Source organism: Delphinus delphis, chromosome 1, assembly GCF_949987515.2.
Source record: "Delphinus delphis chromosome 1, mDelDel1.2, whole genome shotgun sequence".
In the NCBI taxonomy this organism is placed as follows: Eukaryota; Metazoa; Chordata; class Mammalia; order Artiodactyla; family Delphinidae; genus Delphinus; species Delphinus delphis.
In genome coordinates, this window is record NC_082683.1 from 74,604,251 (window position 1) to 74,615,210 (window position 10,960).

The following is a 10,960-nucleotide window of genomic DNA, read 5'->3' on the forward strand; positions in this document are numbered from 1 at the left end:
CCTCTTTCTCCCACTCTCTCCGTCGCCCCCCACCCGCTTCCAGGCCAATCTGAACAGATCCTCGCCAACCTTAGTGTCTTCCCCAGGTAGCCTCACACTGATGTGTCTCTGTGAGTTATGAGGTGGGTCACAGGCCACATGTCACTGATAATAAAGCCCCAAAGATTCCAAGGACCCACTTTTCTCAGCCCTGTGTCTAGAGCACCTTCCCCCATCACTCATTCACCAGCTCTGCTGCCTGGCAAAGTGTTGCTCCTGCACGTCTCAGCTCAGATGCTCTCCTCCCGTTGAACCCACATCCCTGACTTCCCCAGCCAGCTCAGATTCTCCTAAAGCCTTGCTGCACTTTGTACAGACTCCCACGTGAGACGTGCCTTGTTTGATAGCAGTTACTTATACAACTGTCTCCCACTCCATTGTAAGCTCCTTGAGGACAGAGACCATGCCTTGGTTCTTTCTATATCGCCAGTAAATAGCAGCTTCCAGGACATTCTAGGCGCACAGTGAACATTAATGGATGTTGAACGAATAAATAAGTGCTACCACTGATATGGGGGCAAGAGAGTCCCCAGTTAATTAGATCAATGCCTCTTCCCCTCCCGCATTCCTGCTATGTATGGCAGCAGGGAAAAATCTTTCTCCCTAATTACGTCAAACAACGCTGTCCCATGAAGTCTCTGTGTTTTGGGAGTAAAGGTTGAAGGAAATGATTTTCCTTTATAAAATTAAAGACTTTGATTATTGGCAAAGAGAAGATCCTCGATTCATTAGAGGACAGAGGCCCAGCAATTCTTACTATGTTCCTGTAACTAATTAGAGATAGGTAATTTTAAAAATTAGTATCTACAAAAATCGACCACAAACCAATAAGGATGATGAGTTGAATCATAAAAATCCCATTCTATTTATATTTCCCCACACACACTCAGTGCATTTATTCTAAATGGAAAAGTACAAATAGTGGGAAAAAACATTTAAACTACAGAAACACGAAATTCCAGATGCCAATCCTGCCTAAAGGGCAGAATTTAATTCTGTGCTAAACTACTGTATGTGGGATTAAGAGGCGTGGTTAACCAGACATTTGAGAACAAGTAATTGCCACTGAATCTCTCTATCACATATTTGTCTCACACATAATTTATACAACAAGCCCACAGAAGGGAAAAATAAAATGCTGTTTGAAACATTTTTTTCCAGCCACACATTTTTCAGGCTTACTTTTTTCTCCTCATCAAACGTTATTTACGCCTATGGTTTCGGGTTGGATAGTGGGATATTTTCTTTCTAATACATAGGGACAAAGAAATAATATCTCTAACCTGTTATTCTTGCCTGTGTCCTTCTGGCCAATCTCAGGCATCTGAATATGGATATGCAGAGTCCCTGCATTTGGTTTATGTAATGCTTTCAGAGTGGAATAAACTTGCAAGGGAACACTTTTATTTATTCACCTATTTGTTCACTCAACAAATATTTATGACGCACCTCTGTGCCCAGAATTGACACTGGGATCTCCAGATACCAGTGGACAAGACAGGGTCTCCACCCTTGATGAGTTCACAGGCTAGAAGCAGAGATGATTAAACCAACAATTACAATGTAGAATGATAAGCCAGGATAGGAGGGTACACAAGGAGTTGTAGGGATCTGACACCTGTCTGAGATGGTCAGGGAGGGCTTCCAGCAAGAGGTGTCATTTAAGTTGCATCTTGACTGACCTGTAGGGCCCAGACAATTGAAGGAGGGTAGGGAAGAGGAAAATTCAAAGCTAAGGGAAGAGCAGGGAGATATCAGAGTATGAGAAAGAAAGTGGGAGAAGGTGAGGCAGGGTGGTGCTTACTGATGGAGCAGACCTTTACAAAGGTACGGAGTCTGAGTCATGAAGTGAACATTTTCTGTGCTCACAAGCCAAGCAACAGCTTCTGTGGCCCTCCTCTCCCTCTCTACCTGGGACACTTTCAATGAAAAGGAAAGTGGGGAGGTATTTGAGAGAGACAAAGCCTCTGGGCAGCAGCATCTTGGCTGGACTGCTTCCGGCATTTGCTCTTGTTTTACATTTTGCACAAAGCAGGGAGATATATGCCATCAAACCATAACTCATCTGCAACTCCAGCCCAGTTCCGGCTGCCATGCAGTATTTGGCAAGAGACTGACCTGGGGCAAAGGATTTAACATCATTGTGCCTCAGTGCCTTGTCTTTAGAACAGATTGCAGAGAGAATTTAGTAAGTGAGTGCATGTAAAGTGCTCAGAACAGAGCCTGGCATAAAGCAAACGCCCAATAAGTATTAGCCATAATTATTTTACTCTGCATATGGGACATGCCGATGAAGCTAGTTGGCCAGTTATTTAAATAACTGGTAGGTCATTTATAGGAACTGGGCTCAGGAGTAAAGCTATTGTTGTTCAATGTCTTTGGCACTAACAGGAGACTAGGAAAGTTAACCCTGTGAACATAAAAGCTGACCTTCGGTGGTGGATTTTTTGTTTATATCCATTCATTGAATATTCATTAGCCCTGTACTTAGCGAGTGTCTACTGAATGTCAAGACTGAGGGTCAAATATACCTGAGATGGACTGACAATCTATTATTCATTCAACACATGCTTAGAGGTACCGGAAAGTGTGAGTCACTGCTGAGGATACAATGATTCATTAGACCCTCCAGCAGAAGGTGATACATACTACAAAGAGACAGGGACAATAATAATCAGTGCTTGCTTTACACCAGGCTCTGTGCTGAGTACCTTACCTGAATTACCTCAAAGTGCGGTGGGCGTTGATAGGATGGAGATACGGTTCCCAGCGGAGGAGATTAGGAAAGACTTCATGGAAGTGGAGGTATTACAAGAGAATCTTAGAGAATACTTCACTTCTGGAGCATTTTGCTCAACCCTGGTTTTCCAGCAGACAGGTCCAATGCCTTTTTCTAAAACTGCCTCTTGGTATAAAGACTATTTTAAAGAAAATAGCCAATAAAAGGGGATGGTTTCTACTAAAAACTTTCCTCTGACTACAAAAGAGAACTCCCACCAACCTGAGTAAGTTGCTTAAAAATGAACCACTTCTCATTCCATTATCAAACTAGAGAGTCATCTTGCCTGCATTGCAGTCCGCATTCCATCTCTCCCTGAATGCCCCTTCTTTCCCGCCAGTGACTGACTGGGAATCATGTTTGCAGCACACGCTGGGATCCTGTTCCTAATTATTGGTTGTGTAATTTATTGATAACGCCAAATATGAGTAAGAAGGAAAGCCTAATTAGAAATAAAGCACTCAGTGTCCCAACAAGGAAAATTCCAGGGCTTCAAAAATAGAAAATCAGTGATGCATAGTTTGAGGGCTTTGTCACAAAAGAAATAATCCCAGTACTTAATAAGTCAGAAAATGGATTTAGCAGATGGGGGAAAGTTATCAGTGGCAGAGAATGGGCACCTACAGAGAAATAGAATGGTTTAGGACCAAAATGCCTCTGGCACACACTAAAGAATATTTAGTTGTGTCCTGAAATGAATGCTATAGAAAATCTGTATGAAAAGAAATATAAAGTCAGCCATGAAGAGCGCACATAACAGATTATGGGCTGGTACAGAAATGCTAGAGCCACTGTTTTACTGGGTTGATTAGCCCATTTAGTTACATGGTTGATTTGTATGATTTTTTTCTTTACGGAATTGACTACTTGAGGGAATCAACCAGAGCAGTAACTTCAGTAGAGTGCGGACGCAGCTTTATTCTGATAAGCTGACCTTTAAACACAGTTGACCTTTGAACAACGTGGGTTTGCACTGTGAAGGTCCACTTATACGTGGATTTTTTGCAATAATAAATACCACAGTACTACAGAGTCTGCAGTTGGTTGAAACTGAGAATATGGAAGAACCTCAGATACTGAGGGCTCACGATAAATTATATGTGGATTTTTGACTGTAAGGAAGATCGGCGTCACTAACACCCATGTTGTTCAAGGGTCAGCTATACACAGGAAAACATTTTTCGTAACAGAGAAGCCATCCCAGCAGCACACGTGACTACATAGCCTTCTCTGCCTACACCTATTTGAACATGTTTCTAATCAATTGACCATTTAACTTATCAGCTCATAGGACCTTTATAGGGCCCAAAACTCAGTTTTAAGTGTCAGTGAGTTGCTGAATGATACTAACCAGATCACTTAGCCTCTGTTTTCCAATTACTGTATTGCACTACTAAAAGGATGATGCACACACAGACACAGACACAGACACAGACACACACACACACACACACACACACACACACACACACACACACACACACCAAGAAACAGAGATCTGGAGATAAGCGGAAAACACAGCTTCTGAGTGATGGCATAACAAGTTACTATTTATACCTCATCTTCCATCCATTGATGTGAACTAGGGGTCTTTCCTTGCCAGAGAATAATTTTAGCGAATGAGTTTCCTGGTGAGCTCACAGCTTAACACTGCTTGTATCACCATCTTGAGTCAGAAATGGCTAATGCTGTACAGAATAAACTAATTTTAGTCATCTGTGGGATCTTTGTAAACACTCCACAGTGACTCTTTTAAAAGTCAGTATGAACTTATGATCTCGGCTTCATTTCCTGCCCCCAGTGATCCACTGGGGGTATTTTTAGGTGATGACATCTTACAGGACTCGTCTAGGTGAGTTTCTCTATTTCAAAGCCAGCATTTGAAAATTCTGCCATACATTATGCTAAGTGGAATAAGTCAGACAGAGAAAGATGTAACACTGAATGATATCACTTACATGTGGAATCTAAAAATTAAAACAAGCTAGTGAATATAGCGAAAAAGCAACAGACTCACAGATATAGAGAACAAACTAGTGGTTACCAGCGGGGAGAGGGCAGGGGGAGGGGCTATATAAAGGTAGGAGAGTAAGAGGTACAAACTATTAGGTATAAAATAAGTTACTAGGATGTATTGTACAGCATGGGGAATACAGCCTATAGTTTATAATAACTATAAATGGAATATAACCTTTAAAAATTGTGAGCCACCGTATTGTACATCTGTAACATATAATATTGTACAGCAACTGTACTTCAACTAAAAAAGAAAGAAAGAAAGAAAGAAAATTCTGTCACAGATTCCAAAGTCAAAAGGCCTCTGGTTAAAATGTCACCAGAAAAGTGACTAACAAATAAGGCAACAAAGGACGTGGAAATGCACGTGTCCTATATGTGCTACAGGAAAAGCACTGCCCACCTTACTCTCATTTTAACAGCACTTTCTGTGAACCCCAGCCGACAACTACCTGGAGGGAGAGATGGGGAGAGAAAAACGCTCATCCCTGAGGCTAACGGCTTTCCTCCCAGCTATCCTACTGTATATTAGGAGTGTGAAATGATCCCTTAGCTTCTCAATCATCTCGTTCTGTGATGAGCCCCTGGGTGCTGAGTCACATTTCATTGGCAGTCAGTCACAGGCTGAATACAGAGTACCTCTAGTTTGTTCAGTACCTCACGGGTCACTGAGAAAGAATAGGGCCTGAGGACAAACTCCACTGGTCCGATCACCCAGGTCCAGCTGCGTGATCACAGGCTATAACACTTGGCCAAGAACTCATATGTCATGGAGTGAGAATTGTGCACAAGCCCTTACACTAGGGTTTTGTGTTTTTGAGAAAGATGCTGAGCTTGACTGTGTTTATCAAGGAATGTGGAAACCAAGAGGAGGGGCTGAGTTAAAGAGAATTCTAGGCAAACCAAACCCCTGAGGTTGGCAGTGAATAGCCCAACGGTCAGAAAGAATGTGAAGGGACCCAGTTCTATGTGAAAAATTTCTTGGTTTTTGTGTTCTCCTTGAAAACCTTCATCGCTGGAATGTTTGATATCAATGTGTTCTGGTCTAAAAAGAGAAGTAGAGAACTTCAAAGGAAGTATTTCAGAAGCAAGAGGAGAGAAGGGAGGGAGGGAGGCAGATTTGGAAATATTAATAGGGAAAAGGAGGGAAATGGTGCATCCTGTAATTATTTTTATCAGAAAGGCAGCTAATAAGAGTTCCAGGGTAGAATTTCTATTTCTTCAATTCGTTCAAAGTGATTGAGACTCTTGGATCTGGGGGACCAAGACTTTTCTGTAGGAGACTTCATTTAAATGCCTCTTTCCAAAGAAAACACACATCTTACCAAGATATACAATCTATGTGTAGTTCACTGTGCTGCTGGAAACTCGGCCCCACGGATTGATTCTTCTTTACCGAGAATCACAGTGTCCTCGTTTACCCCTCTAAAAGCTAGTTTGATGGACTTGCAGTTGAGTGAAGCAAGTCTTTCAGAGCAAAGAGGCAGCTGCTGCTGTCTGGCCGGCTGCTAATGAAAGGCTTATGCAGCAGTCTCTGTGAACCATGCAGGCAGTGCTCCTGCCAGATCCTAAGAAACCAACCTTTTGAGGAACATTGTGTTAAGGAATGTCTGGAATGTTTTTAGTCCCGAGAGTTCCCAGGTAGCCTATATGGTCCACAATGAAGAATGAGCAAAGCAGTGTTACAATGTTCAGCAAGACCGATTCAGATCAGAGAGCGATCAGGGAAAAAAACCCATTAAGATGAGGCGTAAGATTGACTCTTCTCAACCATTAAATGCAGTTTCAGAATTTCTTTCTGAATTGCAGCTGCATCACACAGACCATCTACTATAGTGCCAGGCTAATGAGAGGGTAGGTGCTAAATAGGCTTTAAATTTTAAACTAAAAATGTAGCAACTACATGTAAATTTTTTTCATACCATTTAGCTTAGTACATGAGTGAGTGAACACTGTTAAAACACCAGCATAACTGCACCCTTGATTTACACTATTAACAATGGTTATTCATAGGATGGGAAGTTCTACTAATTATATTTTAAAGGTTTTAAATATATTTAAAGGTTTTAAAATTTTTATATATAGGTAAGTGTTTGTATGCACATACACATACATGTATATGAATATATTTTGCCTGAATACCTCTTTTTTTATTAGAACTGTAAATCTGCTAAGGCTGAGCTGAGGACACTGCTTCAGTAAAGATATTTAGCATTTAAAATAAATTTAGTGTGTAGAGTAACATAGTCTTTTTTTTACGTTTTATTTTGGACATTCTCTATCTTAAGATTTCTCAAACTTTCTGTCTGCATTCTACAGTAAGAAGTACATTTAAAATTTTTGATTCAGCACACTCACATATGTTTATTATGCTATATATACATATATATATAAAAGTATGTATATGAAACAAAACCTACCCTTTCAAAGTGTGATGCACTCTGATATTTTTCTGTTCTACTTTTTCATTTGTATAAAATATCATCATGACTCATTTTATTAATTTTCCTATGCACTAATGGGTCATGACCTGGAATTTGAGAAACATTTTTACCTGGCCTTTTAAGTAATTTCATAATGCTATTAAGGAAAATAAAATGTTATAATGAAATAATGTGGATATCCATTTGACATGATTCAAGGAAATACATGAGTGCTAATGAAAGAACTCTATCTTTGACTTAAGCTAATTATGATCATTATTGTTATGTTATCATATTCTGGAGAATATTAACTTTTAAAAAATGAGAATAGTCATGTAATCTCTTTCTTCGTTTAAAATAACATTTACACAACCTTTCAAATTTAATTAAGCCATTTCCTTTCTTTAGCCATCCCATCTCCAAGACCCCCAAATTTTTTAAGGGAAAGACAAGGATATTTAACAGAATACAAAAATTAAGAGTAAAATTCTAGGTTTTACCATAGCAGACTTCTACTAGCTCACTTCAGAATCATCAAAAGGCCATATGCAGCATGAGGATAAATGCAGAATCAGGTTCTGGGCACTCGATGGCTCCTTAGAACTGATGGTAAATTTAACCTCTGAAGATAAGATCAGACATGAATTACCAAAAAAGAGTAATTATTAGAGAAACTTTGTGGTGACTCCATCTGTGTAAATGGAGAATCACTCTGTCGTGTGAATGATTCCCCAATACAGAGCTCTGTATTGATGGGCTGGTCGGAACGCTGTAAGCTGAAGACATCAAGAAGTCTTTTTTTTTTTTTTTTTTTTTTTTTTTTTTGCGGTACGCAGGCCTCTCACTGTTGTGGCCTCTTCCGTTGCGGAGCACAGGCTCCGGACGCGCAGGCTCAGTGGCCATGGCTCACGGGCCCAGCCGCTCCGCGGCATGTGGGATCTTCCCGGACCGGGGCACGAACCCGTGTCCCCTGCATTGGCAGGCGGACTCAACCACTGCGCCACCAGGGAAGTCCAAGAAGTCTATTTTTGAAACGACTGTGTATTTCACCTTGACGTACCTGATTTGTAAAATTATTTTTTGCATATTGAATGAATTAAAATGGACCTGACTTGTCCTTTTTCTCGATGCTGCCTACAGAGTTCACAAATTGGTGCTGAACGATAGGTATTTTAAAGCCCCAGAGACCACAGTGTGGATTCCCTGGACAGCAGGACAGATAGAATGTTTGGATAAGAGTGACCCTTTGAGAACTGCCTACAGGACAGGACCTCTTCTCAGTGACAGGTGGGGTGGAAACACTGTACAACTTCTTCCCCACCAGAGCAGGGAATTTTGACTACACAGTGCTCAGCATGTCCTCCTGGCCCCCGTCCCCACCCGTTTTCTTCCCAGCTTCCCTGGCTCATCCACCACCATGCTCACCATGCTTGGCTGCACCTGCCTGCCGACTTCCGCCTCCCTTGCTAGATTCCAAGTTGCTGAGGGAAGGCAGGGAGGCAACCTTGTCCACCACTGCCTCCTCAAACTAGCACAGTGAACTGGGCACATTTGGGGAGCACCCACAATCATGTGTTGAGGGAAAGAACAGATAAGTGAACAAATTTTTAATTAATCACCCATTTAACTTGTAGCCCCCTTCAAGAGTCAACCTTCTCGATACACCTGGCCCAGTAGGAGGCAAGTGCCAAGCCCCCTCCACCAAGGCCAGCAGGGAACCCACTTCCAGGGAGCCTGCAGCCAACATCTAAATTACAGTTACAGCTCCATGAGAGTCACCCTGGAAGTCTCAGAGCAGGTGGAAACCACTGACCCAAGCATCTGGAAAGTCCAGAAGCAGCAGAAGTGGTGGCACTCAGGGGCTGAAAGAAAAATTCAGATGTCATTTTTGCCTCATCTTCCTCCAAACTGTTTGCAGCGAGTATTTCACTGCTAAAATGAGAGGCAGGAAGGTAGTAGCTTACAGGTAAATTGCTATGGACAGCGTTGTCTGAGGTATATAATATGCTTTCCATACATTTGTTCAATGCAGGTACAAAGTGGGATAATCCAGTCTCTAAACACTTAGTCCAGGTATTATTAGGAAGGAACACCTGAACCAGGTGGACATGCATGGCATTTGCAGTCACTATCCTATTAGTTGGAACCAGATGAAACTGTCATTTTGATAGGTCAAAGGTGGTCAAATAGCGGCAGTTTCATATAGTTCAACCCATCACAGGTTTAAATGCACCACTTCACTGCTAGAAACAAGTCCAGGCTGAATCCTGCTGATACTAAGAAAGCCTGGTTGGTGTATCGGGCCGCTAGCAGCCTTTTGGGAGAACTAAGGACTGACGTGAACACGAAGGATGCACAATTGCCCTAGGTCAGTTGTTCTAAAGTGTATTCTAGGGCACCCCAGTTCCACAGGACGCTTCTGAAGAAAGAAGAAAAGGACTGATTTATGAAATGCTGCAAACGGTATTCCTTTCCTAAAGTTTCAAAATTCATATTAAAATATCACATTCACAGATCAGAGAATCTGAAGGGTTCTACAATCAAAACATCACTTAACCATGTTGAATTCAGGACATTCCAAATTTATTTGACGAGTGAAACCGTACATAAAGGTGACGCCTACTATCACAGTTAACAGTTTGGGATTAGCCGGACTTCTGCCCATGATCCAGGCACGTCTCGCCTCTCCCAACCCTGGCTCCTTAGGCCTGAATCAGTTCAGGTTCATATTTACCCTGAACTAGACAGAGGCCCCCGACAGCGGTTTATTTCCACTTCTCCCCACTGTTCCCAAACAGCCAGAAAAAGGCAGAAGCTCAGGATACTCCATGTCAATAAACAAGTTGCTTTCTACTGATTTTATATGCAGTTTGCGCAAGTCTCACCATGCCATCAACCTAGCATTTATGTATTTTAGTGAATAATATTAATAGAGACTTAGGGAATAATCATACCTGCCATGGTATATCTGCCATGTACTTTTCACACTGTACTATGCTTCGTGTTTTCCATACCTGTCATGTACATTACATCGCTCACAATGAGCTGAGGAAGTAGGTATTTTTGTTCCCACTCTATAGACAATCTTTAGTGTCAAAGATATTTTGTGGCCTAAAGTCCACAGCTGCGATTTAATAACACCACTTCCTATGCTCCCTCTACCACATTAATAAGAGTTGACACGTATATAGTGCTTACTCCAAGCCAGCCGCCAAGTTTTAACTCATTTAAATCATTATAAACCAATGAAGGTACCATTACTATCCCCATTTGACAACTGGGGAAACAGAAGAAGTTAACCAATCCACCTAAAGTCTTACGGCTAAAAAGAGGCAGGGCTGGAATTCAGACTAAGGCTGATTATTGTTTGGTTCTACAATAAGGAAATCCATTTAACTATGTTTAACCCAGGACTTTCCAAACTTGTTTGACTAGGGAATCATTTTTTGCAGGTCATGCCTACTACTATAGTTAACACTTTGAGAGAACACAGTTTGGGAATCACAGGACCACCCCTCTCCCCTTGATCCAGGCATCTCTAGCCTCTCCAAACCCAGGGTCCATGCCCTTTACCATTACACTCTCTCGGCCTCTTAGAGATCCCAGAGTCTCCATTTACATATCTCACTAAGTCTCCTGGCTGTAGAGGCTAGATGTCAAAAACTGTCCATTTACTCTCTTAATTCTCTCTAAAACCCTTATA